We start from the raw sequence: 22134 nt of genomic DNA on the forward strand, positions 1-22134 counted from the left end.
GCTCTACCCAACTCATCACCTTGGTCAACTCCACTCCAAGAAATTAGCTCCTCTCAGTCACATTTTGAGTGCTTTCCGACCCGAGGTGCCCATCCTGTCTCTGTGTCCAACAATGTTCTGCTCCCATTCTTTAGGCCTTCATAATCTGACAAGATTTCAAAGCTGTCCATAAGGCTTCAGCAGCTCCTTCCTCCAAAGTGGGGAGCTGAGTCCTTCCAACACACAAGCCACAACAGTATGACAGACTGTCAGACAAGTGATGGACTTGACATGCCTAAAGCCCCCCAGTTCTCATGTTAGATATTGGCTTCAGGACTGCAAATAAAAAACATGCCAGTTTGCTACCTATCTGGCATTAACAAGCTGCTAATTTGTTAAGAGATGTAAAAACGGAACTCTAAAATGAGACAGAGGCTCTGTGGGGCTCCTCTGCTCTGGACACTAGCCACGTACATCTTTATGCCACTATAAAGACATAGTCTGTTGCCACTTTGAACTCACTGAATGTACAGTTACTTCTCCATTTCATGTGCAATCACAGTCCAATGCCTGCTTCACTGAGAGGGATGAAGTTTCTCAAAACCCATTTGTGTGCCCCTCTGTTACGTGGGTCAGAAGTAAGGCTACTTTGTGCTTCTGGAACTTTGTCCTCCTGGACAATCCCCAAAAGGAGAAGGGTAGGGCAGAGCTGAGAAGGCCAGAGGACAAGCTGGAGGGTGCACACACACTATCATCATAAAATCTGTCTTTAGAGCTAGTGTTTCCACCTTCCCTGACTCCCTTAGAAGGAATTCCTTTACGTGACGTTTCCCTGTTCTTTCTGGAAAGCCGACCCCTCCTCTCCATGTCTGAATCCTGCAGGTGGACTAGGACTAGACTCTTTCGTGGGGCCATCGTGGTTCAGTGGTAGAATTCTTACCTGTCATGAGGGAGACCCAGGTTCAATTGCTGGCCAATACAACACCTATACAGCCACCACTTATGTGGTATTGGTATGATGCTGAACAGGTTTCAGGAGAACTTCGATGGGCTGGAAAGAAAGCCTAGTAATTTACTTTCAAAGGTCAACCAGTGAAATCCCTGTTGGTCACAAAGTACACAAAGGGTTTAGTTGTGCATGAGCTTGCCATCTGGCTCAAGGGGAATTAACAACAATTAGAAACCACTGACACTAGGAACTCAAATAGAAAGGAAGAAAGTAAAACCCACCTCATGTGCTTGAATTCGGAAGAAAATAAATTAGTCAGAGTCTGGCTAGTTATTGATGAATTAGAAAGGCAGGAAAAATTAGAGACCTAAAAATCAACTTGCCTATATGTTCTAAGTGCGCCAACCATCTAAGAACACTTAACATTTAAGAAATACTGATCCATAGCACTACAGGGGACAACACTGGAGACAGAGTGCAGAAATTGTGCCTGACCTGACCCCACCACTGGGGCGAAACACTAAGGCCATGCAAAAGAGCAGCAAGGGGAGTAAAGCTTTGAAGTCCCTGGGGAATACCAAAAATAGACTTTGTGGCCAGTGTGTTGCACTCCATCAGACTCCACCAGAAAACACTCCCAAAGGTCAACAAACATCTGGAACTATTTATAGGCTTTTCTTTTTCTGTCGATTATGTTGTTGTTGTTTTGTCATGTTTTTGTGCTTATTATTGTCTCTGCAGGTCTACCTAGATAAGATAGGTGGGATAAACAATCCAGAGGAGAAAATAAAGGGGGGACATGGGCGAGGGGGAGGCGGGGGAAAGGAAGTGGGTGTTAGCAAACCTAGGGACAAGGGAACAACAAGTGATCTAAAATCAATGGCAAGGAGGGTGTAGCATGCCTGGTGGGGCTTGGTCAAGGGCAATGTCGCTGAAAGGAATTACTGAAACTCGAATGAAGGCCAAACATGATAGTGGGGCAAGAGGAAAGTAAAAGGAAATAGAAGAAAGAACTAGGAGCCAAAGGGCATATATAGAGGTCTAAATACAGACATGTACATATGCAAATATATGTATATATAATGATAAGGAAATAATAGATCTATGTGCATATACTTATATGTTAAGTATTAAGGCAGCAGATGGACCTTGGGCCTCTACTCAAGTACTCCCTCAATGCAAGTACACTTTGTTCAAATAACCCAACATTCTGTGATGGCTACCTTTCTGACACGATCGTTGAAGACAAAGTGGGTGCATAAGCAAATGTGGTGAAGAAAGCAGATGGTGCCCAGCTAACAAAAGATGTAGCATCTGGGGTATTAAAGGCTTGAAGTTAAACCAGCAGACATCTAGTTGAGAAGCAAGAAAGCCCACATAGAAGAAGCACACCAGCCTGTGGGATAATGAGGGGCCAATGGGATCAGGTATCAGGCATCAAAGACCCAGAACAAAAAATTATATTTATATGAATGAGGGGGCGGTCAGAGTGGAGACTCAAAGCCCATCTGTAGACACTTGGACGTCCCCTCACCGTAGAGTCACAAGGAGGAGACGAGCCCGTCAGGGTACAGTATAGCACCCACAAAACATACAACTTTCTTCTAGTTCTTCAATGCTTTCTCCCCCAACACTATCATAACCCCAAGTCAATCTTACAAATCCAGCTAAACCAGAGCACGTATGCTGGTACAGATACTAGCTCGCAGCACAAAGAATCCAGGACAGATAACCTCCTCAGGACCAATAATGAGATAGCGACATGAGGAGAGTAGGAAGAAAGGGGGAACGGATCACGATGATCAACATATAACCTGCCCCTCCCCCCCAGCGGGATGAACAACAGAAAAGTGGGTGAAGGGAGACAGCAGATTATGTGAGATATGAAAATAGTAATTATTTATCATTGGTTCATGAGGAAAGGAGGGTGGGGGAGAGAAGGAAAAAGAATGAGGAGCTGATATCAAGGGCTCAAGTATAAAATATTTTGAAAATAATGATGGCAACATATGTACAAAAGTGCCTGACACAATGGATGGATGAAATTTGATCGGAGCTGTGAAAGCACCTGATAAAATGATTTTTAAAAAAGAAATAAAATAATAAGAGTGTTCCCTTACTTCTCCAACTAGAAAAGTTCCCATTACTTCCTTTTCTTCTCTTTCCACCTTCCAATAATGCCCAATAAGGCACTAGTTACGTTCCTTAACATTACTAACAGCAGCTCCATTTTACTGGGGAAAAAAGAGACCTAGCCCTCCTTTGTGTCAGAAGAAAAGAAAGGGGAGGAGAAAAAGAAAGAGCAGTCTCATTTTAAACTTAAGCTTTTATTTATTTCCGTTGCATTCACAAATGATTCCAATTTGGGGTAGCATTTTAATACAGAAAGAAAATGCTAGAATGGTAGCATATTTGACATTTGAAATTATGTTGATTGGCCGGCATATTTTAAAACATATCATATAAGACGGGCATCAGTGCCTGACACTTTTTTTTTACACAAAATATATTGTAAGAAACAAGTGAAAGGGAAAATGTCAACAAATTTCCTTATAAAATTTAGAAGACAAATGCACAGAATTGTAGTAGGTGTATTAACTCCATGTAGAATTTAAAATGACTTTTGTGGTTTATAATCCTTTTAAGATTCAATCTGGAAAATTGCTTTGGAACAATGAAAACACAAAATCAAATCATAAAGCACACTAACGGATAAAGACTGTAATACAAATGGACATATTTTATCCTGCCTGTTCAAAGTGAGAGCACATTTCTATGGCTTTTATAAGCACAAAGAAGGGTTTACATTAATTTGCCTTACAATAGTCATTATTTCCTTTGAAAAAGTCAAAGTTATTTTTTAAATAATAATCTGATCACAGCCTCTCTCTCTCTCTCACTGTTGCTTACTGGTGCCATCTTGTGCATCCATCAGGAAAAGAATCCAAGTCACCTAGGTCCCATTGGGCATAAAGCCATGGGTGTTACAAATAGCTGTTCCATAAACCGGATCCAACCTCATGTGGGGCTGTGAGGGCATCAGGCTTTCCTTGGGAATGCCTGTTTCTTGGTTTGACTGCTGCTTATAATCAGTGTCTTCCAGGCACTAACAAACAAACAGAAGATCAGAAACCCCATCTTCTCAGTGGACCCAATTTCCTCACTCTTTCTGTACAACTTTGCAGAGCACATTGAGATTCTCTGTGGCAGTCTTCATGTGACTGGGGTTTAATGTATGACAGCATGTCCCAAGGGCAGAGCAAATTATGCTACCTGAACCCTTTATCTATAAGCAGCAATACAACCGAGTGATGTAAAGTAGAAGACAGATTTATTTAGACATAAACAATGTAAAAAATATTATTCGATACAAGAAACATAAAATCCAATATCCCAATAAATCTAGCTGGCAAGCCTTACCTTATTGTTAAATGATTGCACAAAGAACAAACTTTCTTTAATGTTTCCAAGTTGACAAATGCAATATGTTCTGTCTACAGCCTCCTAACTTTGTCAGGAGCTATAAAGTCCTTCCCTCTTGGGTCGAGTGTTTCTGGGCAAGGTTCATCAGACTTCAGAATCTGTCCTGTAACAGATTATTGAGACCTTGTCCGGGCTTTTCATCTCCTGATATGGAGAAAAACAACTGGTATACTGGAGTGTGGTACTATACAGTTGCTTAGATTTTGTTTAAAATAATTGGTTAGTTATAAAAATAAATACAGTCCCATCCAGTGCATCTCAAACACCTATATCATCTGGGATCCTGTTAAAAAGCAGACTCTAAGTCTGTTTTTCGGGTAAGACATGGATGGCGCTGTGGGTTAGGCACTGGGTTGCTAACTGCAAGGTTGGTGGTTCAAACCTCCCAGCCACTCATTGGGAGAAATATGAGGTTATCTGCTCCTGGAAAGACTTATAATCTTAGGAGCCCTATACAGGGTTGCTACAATGTGAGTCAAGCTGGGCTAGGATTTTGTTCTGTTGTTGTTACCTCATTGCTAAAACTGTGGGTCTGTACATCACAAAGATTTATATGTGCAAATATTTATATGACTTAATATTCAAAACAGAACAATTTGACCCAAATTTATTTTTATTTATTTTTGTTAAAAGATCATTTTATTGGGGGCTCTTAAAGCTCATAACAATCCTTACATCAATTATATCAAGCACATTTGTACATATGTTTCCATCACTTTCTATTAAGCTCTTGGTATAAGCTTCTCCACCCCCTCATGACCTCTTGATGAATTATAAATTATTATTATTTTCATATCTTACACCAACATCTGTCTCCCTTCTCCCACAATTTCTGTTGCTCATCCCCCAGGAGGGGTGTGTGTGTGTGTGTGTTTATGTGTCTATCATTGCAATCGGTTCCCCCTTCCTCCCCTCCTTTCCTCACCTTCCCCCTACCCTTCTGGTATCTCTACTCCCATTCCTGTTGCTGGATTCCATATGTTGTGAGCTCTTATCTCCTATATGCACCTGTGCACATGCTCTGGTGGGATCATGATAGTGGGGGGTGAGGAACCAGAGGAACATTTCGTATTTCATCAGTTTTCAGATGTTTTAATATGCTCTGATTGACTCATCACTTTCTTGTGACCCTTCTGTGAGGGGATGTCCCATTGTCTACAGATGAGTTTTTGGTCTCTGCTCTGACCTCCCTCGTTCTCAACAATATTTTGTTTGTTTGGCGTCTTCTGATGCTGGCAACTCGGTCCCAATGACCTCATGATTGCAGACAGGTGTGCTTCTTCCATATGGGCTTGTTGCTTCTCTGCTAGATGGCCGCCTGTTTAAGACCCTAAGCCTTTAAGACCCCGGATGCTATGTCTTTTGATAGCCACATGCTATATATTTCTTCACCACATTTGCTTATGCATCCATTTTTGTCTTCAGCGATTGTGCGAGGAGAACGAGCATCGCAGAGTGCCAGATTGTTAGAACAAAGTGTTCTTGCGTTGAGGGAAGGCATGAGTCCATCCATAACCTCAGTGCATCGCCATATAAATATATGTACCAAGGCCAATAACTTTATTTTATTGGGGCTCTTACACCTCCTATAACATTCCACACATCGATTGTATCAAACATACTTGTACATATGTTGCCATCATCATTTCCAAAACATTTTCTACTTGAGAAGTTGGTATAAGCTCTTCTTTTTGCCCCTCCCTCCCCCATCTTCCCACCCTCGTGAAGCCTTGATCAAGGATATATTATTATTATTTCCTATCTTACACTGTGCGTTGTCTCCCTCCACGCACATGTCTGTTATTGGTTCCCTTCAGGGTGGGAGACTGTCTATCCGCTCCTGTGATGAGTTTTCCCTTTCTCTCCCACCCTCATTATAGCACCATTCCCACTGCTGTTCCTGAGGGCTTTTCTCCCCAGAACTCCCTGTGAGCTCTCGTCTGTACCAATGTATGCTCTCCGGTCTGGCCAGATTTTTAAGGTAGAACTGGGTCATGGTAGTCGGGGGTGGGGAGGAAGCATTCAGGAGCTAGAGGAATAATATGTGTTTCATTGGTGCTATACAGCACCTTGGTTGAATCATCCCTTCCTTAGAAGCCTTCTGTGTGTGTGTGTGGGTAGGGGGGATATGTAATTGTCTAAAGATGGGCTTTGGATCTCCACTCCAACCCCCTCATTCACTTGGATATAGTTGTTTGTTTTGGATCTTGTGATACCTGATCCTGTAGCCACCTCATGATCACACAGGCTGGTGTGCTTCTTCCATGTGGGCTTTTTTGCTTCCCTGCTAGATGGCCACTTGTTTACCTTCAAGCTTTTAAGACCCCAGATGCTATATGTTTTGCTAGCTGGGCACTATCCGCTCTCTTCACGACATTTGCTTATGTACCCATTTTGTCTTCAACTATCATGTCAGGAAGGTAAGGATCAAAGTGTGCCAGGTTATTAGAACAAATAAGGGAGGCCTTATTTGTGTTAAGGGAGGCCTTGAGTAGAGGTCTGAAGTCCCTCAGCTTTCTTAATACTTAACATATAAATATATGCACATTGGCTTCTATCCCGTTCATTTTAAATGAATATATTTACATATATAAATGCCTATAGCTATACTTCTATAAATAGCTTTTGCCTCCTATTTCTTTCCTCTATTTCCTTTCACCTTCCTCCTATCCCACTATCATGCTCACCCTCCATTTGGCTCTCAGTAATTCCTCTCAGATACATTACACTTGATGTAACCCCACTAGGCATTATATGTCCTCCTCACCATCAATTTTGGATCTCTTGTTGTTCCCTTATCCCTGAGTTTGTAGGCTCCCCACTCCCCCTTGCTACCCCATCCTCTCCCGTGAACCTCTGGACCTGCCAGTCCTGTCATTTTTTCCTCAAGATTTTTCATCCTGCCTACCTTATATAGATAGATATAAGGCAAAGGATAAAGAAAAAGAATACCTCTATTTTTATGAATTAATGTATTTATATTTGTACACACCTATGCTTGTACCTCTATCCATAGCTTTGCTTCCTAGAACGTTCCTCTGTTTCCTTTTACCTTCCTCCTTTCCCACCATTATGTTTGCCCTTCTTCTGCCTCTTAGTAATTCTCTCAGATAGATTGCTGTTGCTCCAACACCTCCAGGATCTCTAGGCCTCCTCATTGTTGATTTTAATTCCCTAGTTGTTCCCCTGTCTATGGCATTGTTTGCTCACCACTCCCTTCCTCCATCTCCTTCTATCCTCAAGACCCTCCTGGACCATTGGTACAGTTGCTTTCTCCTTGAGCTTGGTTTCCATGCCTATCTGATATAAGTAGGCAAACCAACATTAATAGAGCCAAATAGACAACAAAAGATTGAAAAAGAGAAAAAGAAAGGAAGGAAAAAACATACATAATTCCAGGTCTGTCCACTGACCTTTATGACTATCTCTCCACCTGTCCTGGGAGAATTCTGGGAGCTGCCCCTCCTAGCCTGGAGTCTATTTTGGGGGCTATTTAGGGGTTTTGTCAGGCTTGGCTTTGATCCCATTGCTAATCTGTTATGCTCCCTTCTTAGTTCACCCCATTGTGGGCGCTTCAAAGCAGACTCACTTCCCACCATGTGTCCCCAGTATTGTCCTCTGTCACAGTATGCTCCAGTGAGGGAACGACAAGTCTTGAGCTGCTGTTGGCCTTACAGTCCTTTCTGTACCTTCGTAGCTCTGTGCAGGGGCTCCATCCTCCAGCTAGGTGTGCAGCTGTGGGCTCTAGACCGGCCATTTCTCTTTTCCTTCCTGTTTTGCTTCCATGTGGGTGTGGTATACGGGCCCTTCTCCCCAACCTGTAGGTTAAATGTTGTTCTCTGTCACACATACTTCCCACGTAGGGGACCAGTTTGGCTCTGATAGGGGTCAGCCCTGTAGGCCGATCTTTTCATGCATTTCTCCATGTGGTTGCATTCATTGCTCACAAGATTTGGTGTACTGCGGTTGGTGTGCATGCACACTCCCAATTCTGTGGTGATATAACCAATACTCTGCCCCCTGGGAGGGTTAGCACCTTGCTCCCCCGGTGCCATTACCTCTTTTTTTTTTTTAAAGAAACTTAAGTTTGCACAAGTATTTAAGACCACTGTATTAACACATTTCTTAAACTCTTATGTGTCAGGTCTGGGAGCAGCATTAGGGACACACAGATGAGGCGTCCTAGTCCCCTGCTCACAGAGCTTGGAGGGTAGTTGGGACCCAGGGGAAGAGAACTTCTGCAGAGCTCACAGCCAAGGCCAGAACTTGGTTTCCTAAATCCCGGTGTTTCTTCTCTTCAGCCATCCTCCTCTGTACAGTCATTGCTTTATCTGCCTCCTGCCACCACCCTGTATGCCTCCTATCCCCAGCACCGCCTCCAAACCACACGATGAACTCCACTGCAGAGACCCTAGGAAAACCCAGTTTTTCTTTGAAGAGTTTAGTAGGAAAACGAAGAACGGGACTTTTGTCTGTTCCGTTGTCTATCACAGCAACTGCGGCTAGGATAATGTCTGCCAGTAAGAGTTCAATGTTCACTGAGCCAAAGGGTTGCTTTTGAGATGACTACTCCTCAACCTGTGAGGGATCTGAAAACCAGACCAAACACTGCCCATTCCTGCACCACCCTCACAACCGTGTCCATTCCTGAGCCTATCATTGCAGCCACGGCGTCATTCCATCTCCTTGAAGGTCTTCCACTCTTCCACTGCCACCCTACGTTGCCATGTCTGATGTCCTTCTCCAGGGCCTGCTCTCTCTCGACAATACGTCCAAAGTCTGTAAGATGAAGTCTCACCACCCTTGCCTTTAAGGAGAATCCTGGCCCTACTTCTTCCAAGACAGGTTTGTTTGTCTTTCGGCAGTCCATGGTCCTTTCGATATTCTTCTCTAGCAGCACCACCATTCAAAGGCATTGATTCTTCTTTGGTCTTCCTGATTCAATGTCCAACTTTCACATGCAGAAAAGGTGACTGACAATATCATGGTGTGGGTCAAGCATACATCAGGGAAATGGATTCAGTGAGAACAGTTCTCAGTAAACTGGCTCACAAGCCATATGAGACTCTTTTGGTACATACATGGCTCTGAAGTAAAATTGAAAAATATTTAAAGGATATTATTTCAGATATGACGATTTCACTGTTTGTAAAAATATATTTATGCTTCTTGAATAATTTTTAAATTGTTTGAGGGACAGCATTGGCTCTTCTGTCTCAAGTTTTCCAACCCCTGTTTTAGGTGAAGGCTGACAGATTTGGTTGACCATCTATGCTACTACCAGACTCCAAGCCTTGAGGCAAGTATAATCATTTGAATATTAGAAAAATCTTTCCAATGATCCAAAACTCTGTAACTTCAAACTGGCACTGTCTGAATTTGAATTTTAGGTTCCATGGCGCCTACACCTATGTTTCCTATACTACTCTTCAAAAGCACATTACATCTATGTGTTAGACAGGGTTCTCTAGAGAAACAAAACCAGAGTGCTAATACTTTTATATATATTTATATAGATAGATAGACATAGAACTTAAGAAATAAACAGTTAACTAATATATAAAGCAGTACAAATGGCTCAGTGCAACTCACTCCTGTGAGACAGCTGTGAGACACTGGTAGTCCTTCAAGACTTGAGGGCCACCAGATAGTCCTCGGTAGAGCAATTCAGGCTATCCGGGCACAGGCAGCAAACAGCAAGGCAGGTCACCAACAGTCAGCCAAATGACAGGGCCCCACAGTCCCCAGCTCAAGAGATGTAAATTCCAATAGTGTGGCAAAGCAGGTCTTGAAGGAACCTCAAATTATAGTGACACAGTCCATGGGTTAGGTGTCCCACAGGTAGTGTAGCTTGCAAATGGAGGCACAGAACCAGAAAGGCAGTCACACACTGGTCTGATGATCAAAGAGCAAGAGACAAGAAAGACAAGGCTCGCTGAGCCATTTATCTCTCTGCCCTTCAATTAATCCCACATGTGCTCATTGGCCATGTTGGCACAATAAATGTTAACTATTAATCTATAATGCCCATTCCATAGCTCTGCAGGGTAAACTCGAGTTGAGTGAATATATCAAATGGCAACAGAAAGCTTGGCAAAATGACCAAGCTCTCAGGCGTAGGAATCAAACAAACCTGTTTTCAAGTTCTGCATCTGCCACCCAGTAATGAACTTGGGCAAGTTAATTAACCTCTCTGACTCAGCTTCCTCCTCTTCTGTAAATGATGATTAATAACACCCAATTTAGAGCCTTGCTATAAGGAAAATGTGTGTGTTGTGGGTGTCTTAAAAAATGTGGCAGAGAACTTAGCAATACCCAGTGATCAATACACAGGAATGTTATTATTTATTATCACTATTGCTAATAAATGTGCTTAAGTTGTACTTGGAAAGAGAGCAAAAAAATTATAAGAAAAAATTCCCTTCTTAATTAGGAGGTTGTGAATAAATTAGAGCGATCTCAGAATTAAATATAGAACATCTCGTTTCTGATGGCTTAATTATGTTGCTCTTGATGGACTATGCTCTGAAAATGCTATCTAATTCCACAATCCTTCGTTTCTCAGATGAATAAAGAGGGCAATGATATTACTGACCTACTTCATAAATTTCATGGAGACCAAACTGGAGTGCCTAAAATAACTTGGAAAATACAAAGTAGCATGTACATTCTAACTAATAATTACCTTCCTCTCTGAGGAGTTCCAATACAAACCTACTCTGGTAAGCCTTGAGCTGCATGGTCTTTCTTCAACAGCCACTTGTCAATCGGCTCAATTTTCCAGTGCCCCCAAATAGTGTAAGAATACATTTTTGGGGCGTTACCATGGCAACCTATAGACCACTTTAGAATTTCTTAAATTTTTGAGATTCATTTCTGTTACAGTCTAGATAATCAATCACAATATTAGATGAACTTGAAGTATAATTCAAACCAATTTCCATTTTTATTGAATACAACATATTTTCTATAATAGTTTTCCCTCATGCTGTGCCTTTCACCTATGTGAAAACACAAATAAACATATTCCATCTGACAACTCCTATTCCACCATTTATATCTAAACTCATATCACAGATAAACATTTATCTCTTAAACATCTCTTTTCCTTAAAAAATAATTCCTTGAAGCTATCTACCAGACTGAAAATTTGGGACACTCTTATATTATGCAAATCAAATGAAAACTTGGCTAGATGTTACAACTTTTTCAAGAAGCACTCCACTATCTTTTGAGGAGAGCTACTTAACATTTGGTTTGGGCTGGATTTCAGTTGGCCTGTCCCTATTTCTATGAAGATCTGCCTGAATGAGGGGCTTCAGAAAGCTCGTGGGAAAAGTCCATGGCTTTTCAATCCCATTTTCCACAAACTTTTTTGAAGCCTTCTAGTAGATGAAGAAGGCTGAGAAATTAAATCTTTACATAGTACAAGTGTATTTTCCTAGCTGAAGAGGAAGCACAATGACGTTGTTCTGGTTAATCACACGATGAAAAGGCAGGCTATCCAGGGAAGTGAAGAGCGGCAGGCTCAAGTCCTACCGTGGCACTACAGAGCAAGCACCACCATGTCACTTCCAGAAAAAAAAAAATCCGTCATTGGGTGAATTCTACCTTTAGAACATGCCTCAGGGCATCTTGGACAAATGATAACGCCTTTCAGGCACCTTTAAGTTAATTTGCCTTATAGTTCATGTACTAGGCTTTTCCTCCTTCCCCTCCCTCCAAAAAATCCCACTCATGAGAGTTGAGGGAAAATTTTCTCCTCCTTTTACCCTTTGTGAACATTGTCATACTATTCAGATGGAAAAAGAGAATTCTTTTCCAGAATTCCAGAGAAAATGTTTGTTCCAAAGCAGTTGGAACCAGAAACCCTAAACTCAAGCCCACTGTCATCAAATCAGTTTCCGACACACAGCGACCCCTGTCCAGGACAGAGCAAAACTATTCCAAATGGTGAGAGACTGCAAGTCTTTACAGAAGCTGACCGTATCAGCTCACTACAGCAGAGCGGCTGATTGGCTGGTGGGTTTGAACCACAGACCTTTGAGTTAGCAGCCCAACCCTGAACTCACAGGTGCCACCCATGCTTCTTTGAAACGAGGACACAGAAGACATTTCTGGGTCACTCATGGTTCTTAGGTTGTAGTTCTGACTGACTTAAGTCTAAAAAGACTATGTGGTAAATAAATGGTGTAGTTTAGAAAATTGAAGGAAAAGCTCTAGAAAGGAAAAGAATGGAGGATTGTGGGGGTACAATCAACTATCTGAAAACTTTCCACCTTGACTGATTTCAGACACTAAGACCCAATGTGTGGACCTCACATATCTTCAGGGTTTGCTTTATTTTACTACATCCCAACATACAACCAAGTATGTTAAGGCATTATGCTGTATAGCTAATTAAATTAATTTCATGCATGTCAAAATTCCCTGGCGACTCCTCAAGTGGAATGTGGGATGTCACAAAAGACTAAATGAAAATCTGCGGTCTAGAGACATTCATTTGACAGAACAGGGGGCATAAATTATTCAGGGTTCTTTTAGCTCCATCAGTCTATGAAATCGGAGCTTCCACATTCAGCTTCTATTTGATCAGGGATGTAATAGTCTTGTCATTTAGAAAACAATGACTGAATACTTACATTGGTTATGAGGACTGAGGAGCAAAACATTCAGAGTGGGCGTTAAGAGCTTTTGAAATTCTGAAGCACTATTTTTAGCCAGTGGCCTAATGCTCTAGTTCTCTTCCAGTCATGAATCATTCACCAGTGTTTACCCACCAGGGACAACCTCATCACCTGCAAAATACTCTCCATGACACTTAATATATTTTTCAAATCTGTGAATCCAGTTTTGGAAACATTTTTCAAGCTCATCTGTTTGGATGGCTGACAGCACCTCCCTCATTTTTTCTTCACCTCCTCTATATCATCAAATCACTGTCCATTTAGGTCCCTCTGAATTCACAAAAACAAAAAGAGTTCTCATGGAGCAAGGTCAAGTGAGTCAGGTATGTAGGACAAGAGAGTCATGCTATTTTTTGCCAAAAACTGATGCACTGAGGTGACGATGTGAGCAGGTGCATTGTTGTGGTCGCAAAACCAGCCCCCCATCTGCCACAAATCAGGCCTTTTTCGTTGCACACTGTTACACAATTTTTTCAGATCCTTTAAATAGAAAGCTTGATTAACAGTCTGACCTGGTGGCATGAACTCCAAATGCACTTCAAGTTGACATTTTCGTCCATTGACAGACCTCCAGAAAGAGGTTTGTCATCAATTGACATTTCACCTTTTTTGGAAATGAGGAAACTACTTATGCACTTGATTTTTTCCCCCCATAGTGCTGTCCCTGTAAGCTATGTTCAACATCACAACAGTTTCTATGGCATTTTTTCCCGAGCAGGAAACACAATTTCACAGCCATCACAAAAGAAACCCAAAAACTGAAGTTTGAGACAAACTGCTTTTACAAAAATAATAATAATAAAGAAATAAAGAAAATCACTGTGACCAGAGAGAACCTTCCCAAGTGATGCCACTAGGTGCACTAATTGAGGGAATTGCTAGACGCTTGCCTAGTGGGGAAAAATGTGTACTACAAAAGCTCCACCTTTTGGGGGTGTACTCCCTCGTATGTTTATAAGGTGCTTCATATTGCACAAAATGCTGAAACTTGGCTGCTGGTTGCTAGGTTTTCTAATTATGAAACATAAACCACCTCTCTATGGGAACTATGTCCTCCTCAGGACAACAGTCTTTCTCTAAAATGAAGATTTGAGAACCCAAGTGAGTGTGCAGAATGGCAGCAGATTTGGAAGAGAGTGCCCATCTCTTCTTGCTACAATGTATTAAACTTAGAGTGATTTTCCACTAAGTTCTTAGTCTGGCCAGGAAGAAAACAAAACTCTTGCTTATTTATCTTGAAACATAACTCTATCTTGCATGAAAAAAATCTATCTTGCATGTGCCAAATATAACTGGACCAATTTATGTATTGCCACAGACTAATATTTTAGAATTCCTTCAAACCTATAATATTAATTTTTTTCAGGAATATTTGGAGGTAGGAAAAGAGGTACTAGTGGTACTGTTATTCGAAGGATGCCTGGTGGTATAGTGGGTTAAGTGTTGCTGCTGACTTCAAGCTACTCTACGTGAGGTAGATGAAATTGCCTACGCCCACAAAGACATGCAGTCTCTAAAACCCTATAGAGGGCCGCGTACATCCGAATTGACCCCATGATAGTGGGTTTGGTTTTGGTATTGTTACCCAGGAATCTCTGGATGGTGTAGACACATTTAACCACAAACTGAAAGATAGGTATTTGAGTCTCCTATGGCTACCATAGAAGAAAGACTTATTCATGTGCACTATTCCAAGACAAACTTTGGGGGACAGCTCCACCACAGGGCCCTATTGATCTTATACATCTTCACATAGGTCTTATAGCCAAGGCTTGACCACCTGAATCTTGTCTGAATACTCTGTGATTTTTCTTAGAGAGTTCAGTGGCCACAAGACCAGTTCTCATCAGTTTAACTTCAGTTAAGCACAAGACTTTCTATGTACTGCCTCCTCTCCCCTCCACCCCACCCCACCCCCCACACACACCCTTGGTGCCATAATGGTTACACATTGAACTGTGATCACAAAGGTCAGCAGTTTGAAACCACCATCCACTCTTTGGAAGAAAAATGAGGCTTTCTACTCACTTCTATAAAGAATTACAGGCTCAGAAACTCATAGGGGCAGTTCCACCCTACCCTGTGGGGTCACCATGAGGCAGCATTGACTCAATCGCAGTGAGTAGAGTTAGCTTTTGTGAAAATCCAGAACCTCTTTGGCTGTGAGGTAGAGTGGTTCTTCAGCAGCAGAACGACCCATGCCCTGTGCTGCCCACCATCTGGTCCCTGGGTTTGGTGTCATCTTATGGACGTAGGAACATGGAGAACTAACGCCAAGGAGATCTTTCTTTTGCTGTGTAGAAATAAAGCATCTGAATCCATTTAGGTTTATGGTCTCTCTAAGGGTCAAATTGGTGGAAGTTTTGCCACAGCCAACTGAGCAGTTGCAATAATACCCTGGCCTCTGACCCACTAGGCTGCTGCTATGCCCTCCCAATCCCACAGAGCCAACTCAAGCTTTCTGAACGGTTTTCTTAAGCTCTTCTGCTTTGACTTGAAGTAAGGGAAGCACACTCTTCAACTTCAACACTGCCAGGGATGACATTGCCGTGGTACTCTAACAACCTCCTCAAAATAACATCCGCTCTCCTTCCAACACCTTCAATCCACACCCAGTTATACCTTCAGAATGGATGTGTGCCAACCCTGTCTCCACTGAAACTGAACCTGAAAGAGCTCTAAGCATGCACTGGTGGTGTGTCTCTCATCAACCCCTCATAGCATATTCACATTATGCACAGAGAACAATTTTCCTGAAAGAATTTCTGGCCACTAACCATGTTTTGGAATGATTAGTGATGCTTTAGAACTCTGTACAGATTGCAGCTCCTTGTACTGTTCAAATGAACACCACTTAATCCAGCCCTGGTGCCATCCCTGAAAAGGTTAAACTCTGGAGTGGCATTTCTTTCTAGGCCAGCAAACAGGCAGATTTAATTTAGAGAATGTATAATGTCTAATGTTCACTCCTTCAGTTCGCTGTGAAGTCAAGAGTTAACTTCTGAGCACATTAATCTCAATCACAAAGTTGTTGAATTTGTAACTCTCTTGCTTGCCTTGATTAGAAAACTGTACAGCACAGAAATTGAGCTTTTGAAATGCTTGAAGCCCTGGAAGCTTCCATAAACTTGTTCTCTAGCTAAACATGGCTGCAGCAGAGCCTCTGAAGTATGGCTGACCCTGGGGAAAAAACTACAAAATCTATGCTTTGACATATCAGCACCTCTTGTTTGTCAGCATCCCCCCTTTCTGGAACACTTGTGTTTTCTCCAAGACCTGTCTCTCATGGCTGAGCTCTGGCTTTGAGCCATACTGTTCCTCTTTTGCTCTAAAACTCAACTACTCTACTTCTCACTTGTTCTGATGCGGACCTGCTCTGAGCTTGGAAGCAGGGGTCTGCCTCTCTTCATTTAGTTCCTTTTCTTCCCAGCCCAACTAGGGAATTCTTAACTCTCTGGACAGGTTCTTCTGGAGTTTTACAATCTGACTAAAGGGAAAAGAGTGGGATAGGACAGAACAAATTATAGATTCATCCTAGGAGGTAATAGCTCATATAAGCATGTGTTGTTCAGTTTCAGTATATCCAAAGAAATTAGACCCTACTGGCAAAATTCAGGAGCCCTGGGGGCATTTATGTGTTGGGCTTCTAACCGCAAGATCAGCACTTTGAACTGCCCAGCCTCTCTGTGGGAGAAAGATGAAGCTTCCTACTCCCATAAAGAATGACCGTCATGGAAACCCACAGGGGCAGTTCTACGCTGTCCTATAGGATCTCTATGAATCAGAATTGACAGTTCTACCTTGTCCCATCCACCTCTTGTCTGTCAGTTTGTCATACTATGCTAGCTTGTGTGTTGCTGTGATGCTGCAAGCTATGTCACTGGTATTTCGAAGGCCAGCAGGGTCACTCAAAGTGAACAGGTTACAGCTGAACTTCCAGAAGAAGAGAAGACAACACAAGACTCCCACCCAGAGAAAGAACCACCGAAAGCCTTATGCACAGCATTGGAGAGTTCTCAAATACTAAAGGCCTAGCCAAAGGAAACAGAACATTGTCAGAGATCCTGCTGGCAGGTGAGCTGTCAGGTCCCAGGGCCCTCAGAATGTGACTGAAGACAAGATGATTTCTTGAGGAAGGGACGACCATGGTGACACGAGTCTTGTAAAGCCTGTGGAAGTGTAGCCTTTGGGACCTTCATTTTCTGATGGAGCACGACTCCTAAGGTAGAGAGAAACAAAGGCAAAGAAGCCTGTTAGCACAGCACTAAGTACTAGGCTGCTAATTGAAGATCAGAAGTTTGAACCCACCAGCCGCTCTGTGGGATAAGGACACACAGCCAACTTCTACAAAGTCTCAGAACCTTGGAAGCCCAAGAGCTGTTCTACTCTGTTCTACAAGGTGGCTGTGAGTCAGAATCAACTCACCGGCAGCGGTGGTACAAGTCACACAGATCAGCTATAGCACCCCGATAGCTGGAGTCTCCTTTTCACCCATCGTGTTGGCTGCCCTCAGCCAGCCCCTGATCCCAGTGGCTCCAATTGTAGGGTCAGAGTAGAATTGATCCAGATGGTTTCCATGACTTGAATCTTTCTTTTCTTTTTAAAAAGATATTACTTTAAAAATTATTATTTTATGTCAATGAGCAAAGAGGCTTCAAAAATTGGTAGGAAATGGAATAAAAAAGATAACGGAATTTTTTCCAAGAACTATAAAAAATCTTTTCATTGTGAGTTCAGTGCAGATTTTTAGAAATCGTTATCCATTTCACATTCAACAATTGATGCACATTTTCTTCCATCTCGTTCAGTGAAGTCCCCTCAAGGTAAACTGCTTCTCCTACTTCTTCCCAGGGTTTACCTTTCCATTCTTCTTCCTTCCCCTTCCTGAACCTTGACCTTGAGTACATGCGGTCCTCTTCACCTCAGATCGCTGACATGCTCAGGGGGGTGGACCTAACTAGTGCTCAGTCTTATTGGCTTCCCTTTGTAGACAATGTTGCCTTTCCAAGCTTCTCACAGGATTCTTGTCTTGTCTTTGGCTTTGGGAAGTTTAACTATAACATGTCTTGGTGATTTCCTTTTGGAGTCTCCCCTGTTTGGGGTTCATTCCACTTCCTGATTACATATCTTCTCATCTTTCATAATGCTCAGAAAACTCGCAACACCTCTTCAACAGCATTTTTGAGCTGTTTGTCTCGGGCTTTTATGGAGGCTTGGTCATACAGAAGTTATTTCTCTTGATGGTATCCCACAAAATTCTTAGGCTTTCTTCATATTTTTCATTTATTTTTTATGATTGTTTCTTTAGCAAACTAGTATTGTCCTTTCAATATAGTACCTATTTCTGAAATATTAGTGTTAATCTTCTGGGTTTCTACTATTGCATAGTTTCTGTTTTCGTTTATTTTGTCAGTTTGTATTTGTAGTGTTTTCCTGAAATATTCTAAAGGGTTTTTTTTTCTTTCTGTTTTTCTTGACTTTGTCTGCAGCTTTCTCAATCTTTCCCTGTTCAAAGTAAGCAAATATCTTTCTTTTGAATTCCTTATCTTAATAAGGAAGTGTAGTTCCAATGACATTTCTTCCTCAGAAAGGCCTTTTGTTGGCTGTAATCTAATGGAAGCAGTTGGCCAGGACATTTTTTTGACAGAACCATAAGGTGGGTCTGAACCACCCACCTTTGGTTTGGCAGCTGATCACAAACTAGTTGCACCACTCAGGTTCCTTCCATTCTTCTATAACAATGGGTCATTAGCCAATGACATGGCTTCCTATCTTGAGACTATTTTTCTGACTATGTGATCATATAATGTGACTAAGTTGTTTTCCAAAAAAAGTGGGAAGAAATGAACAAATCCTCCATCACTTAAAAGCACATTTTTTGTTTGTTTATTTGCCTTGGATTGCCTTTTCCACCCGCATTTTCCACTGGTTGTAATACTGATGTGTTACAGACCAATAATAGAGAATAAAAAAGCACTGTAATGCAACATATGGAGCCTCCGACTGTCTGTGTGAAGCAGAAAGAACTTGCCATTCTGGTCTGAAGAGCTGACTAACTAGGCTCTTAAGAGAGAGAGAAGTAAACTATCTTGCTTGAACAAATTCTTGCTGCAGCTTATTCTAAATGCTAATATATTACCTAATCAGAATTCTCCTCCTAAGTACCAAATACCATGAGACATGTATTATTATCTCCATTTTAAATAACTAAACAGAGGCTAAGTAAAGTATATTTAAATATAAGTATTAATATGTAAAGAGCACTAGTTGTATGTGCTGAGCTGTCTAGAGAAACAAATCCATATATATATGGATTTTATTATTTATATTATATTATTATTATATATATATCAAGAAGGCCCCCAGACCAGCCAACATAGGTCTGATACAACATAGGTTTCTTGTGATAGCTATATTTATTGTGCCAACTAGGCATCTGTAGGAACATGTGGGTGGAGTTTAATCAGACCAAGCTTGATTGGAGGGTGATGAGATAAATAGCTTTCCAAGGCTGGCTCCATTTTCTCTTTTTCCCTGGTGATCAGACCAGTGTGCTGCTGCTTGAGATAGTTCTTTGCCTCAACCTTGTGAAGCACTATGTGGGGGCTGCACCACTTGTGCTGCACAATGCAGGGATCACGCTGCCTTGCCGTGCATCACTAAAAGCTTGAGGTTCTTTGAATACCTGCTTCGCCACTCTGCTGGTGGATCTTGTCGCTGTGTGTCCATCGCTAGTGCTAGAGACCCCATCGGGGGCCTCTTTCGCTATGCTCCTGCGCTGCTTACTCTTGTTGCCCTACCCTGCTGCCTGCTACCTGAAGGCCAACTGCATTGTCTGCTTCCTTCACCTTGGACCAGCACCCCCCGTGAGTTTGAAGGACCTTCAGTATATTAACTGTTCCATGAAAGTGAATTGAACTGAACCCTCTGTACTGTTGTGTGGATTAATTGCCATTATATTCCTTCTCACTGTATAAATCTATCTATCTATCCATCTATCTATCTATCTATCTATCTATCTATCTATCTATCTATCTATCCATCCATCCTCTATCTACCATCATAAGTTTCCTGGTTTTGTTTCTCTCAAGAATCCTGCCTAACACAGTTCTCTTCAGACTTAAGGAGCTGATGATACAGAAAGGGGAAGCATGAAGGAGGAACATCACAGACTGGTGGATGCAGACTCCCATGGATCCAAATCTGGGGGAAATATGGAAGGGCATCAGCAGCTCCCAGGGTTGGCAGCCCCCACTGGGGCTGCCCTGGAGGCAGGCAGTGTCCTAGCAAGCATGAAGGTGAGGGGCCAGAGAGAGAGCAGTTGGAAGTATCTCTCACTCTTTTACAAAAAGGCTATGACACCAAGCATGTACAAATCAGGCTGCAAGCTGATTGGCAGGTTGAACTCTGTCCCTAGCCAAGAATGCCTAGTTCACATATCTACCACGTGGCACAGTGCGTTAGTTAACGGTTGGACTGCTCATTGCAGTGTCAGGGAAACGCACCCACCAGCCTCTCCTCACGAAAGATGGACTATCTTCTCCTATAGGGATTTACAGTATCAGAAATGCTAAGAAACATTTCTTTAGGACCACTATGAATCAGAATCAACTCAACGGAAATCGGTATGTTTCCTTAAATAATGTGTAAGTGAAGACAGCTGTACAATGGCTGAGCTATGTTACTAGCTTACATTTATCTGGCTCCAAAGACCATATGAGTACATTGATAATTTGGAAAGTATTGGTTCATTCACATCTGCAGAGCCTCCAATATTAACCCATGTAATTATACAATACACAAAGACCACATGATTTAATAGCAGCACCACCTCATCAGAAATGTCCTCAAGTATTAAGAAACTGTCAAGCTTTGGTTTTATATACAAGTTTTCAAACATATTAATTTCCACTTGAAAGCTTGAATTTTATCATTGGCATCATACACTGTAAATTATTTTCTATAAAGTGACAGCCTCATTTTGCTCATTTTGGAGAACATGACTGCCAAACTCCCAGGTCTGAATAACGAATGTTTATGTGTCAGTCGTTCTTGCAAGTAAAAGTAGTGTTCGGTGACAACCGTCGGCTAGGTCAGCTGGCAGCACCATCACAGAAGTAGAAGTGCTTACCTGAAGGCAGTCCTCGTACTTTGGTGTGCCTCAGAAGTGCTTTCCATTTTGTCACCCGATATTAAAATCATATTGTATGTAAGGGTTGAGATGTAATAAGATAATTGCTACTACAATGTCAAGGACATTATCAAGTGGAACTGTGATTGGTGGTAGACTATACTGACTTACATTAGCACAGTTTGGTGCCACCAATTTGATTCTTGCTAAATTGCCAGAAGTTCTACGTATCATTGCTCCAGCACATCAATAGAAAATTCAACATGGTGAAAAGTTAAACAGCGCCTTAGTGTTCTTACAAAAAGAATTTTGGCCAAAACAATGATGACAGCAATAAAAACCAAACTGACGGTTGTGGAGTTGATTCCAACTCTTCGTGACCCCTTGGGATCTGTGGGCCATGCTTAGAGAATCTCTGCTCTAAGCAAACATACAAACCACATGCTTCACCAAAAGTATTTCTAAAGGACTAAAATCTTTCCTTTGTATTTATCAAACATGAAATAAATATACAAGGGTGAGGCAAAAAGTGTTGCTAAAAATTACAGAAAATTTCATTAAATAAAATATCCAAATGTGGAGCTATTATTTCTTGTCATATCCTCCATCTAGGTCTGTACACTTTAGAAGACAGCTGGTGTTTCCATCACTTTAATCCTTTCCACCACCACTACCCCCAATTATGTACTCTTTTATTCGTACCACAACAAAATAGCAGCTTCGATATATTTGAAGCTCAAAATGTATTCTTTTTAAATATTCTTTAGGTTTAAAGAACAAAATAAAGTCTGAAAGGCAAAAGCTGTGGGGTAGATAGGGTAAAGTTTCCCAATGAAATTCTCATCAGCCAGCCCTTTCTACCCTTGAAGATTACACAGCTCTATTGTCTTGTTGGACAAGCACTG

This window comes from Echinops telfairi, unplaced genomic scaffold, assembly GCF_000313985.2.
Source record: "Echinops telfairi isolate 266 unplaced genomic scaffold, ASM31398v2 ScPeMD7_7469;HRSCAF=8507_1, whole genome shotgun sequence".
Taxonomy (NCBI): domain Eukaryota; kingdom Metazoa; phylum Chordata; class Mammalia; order Afrosoricida; family Tenrecidae; genus Echinops; species Echinops telfairi.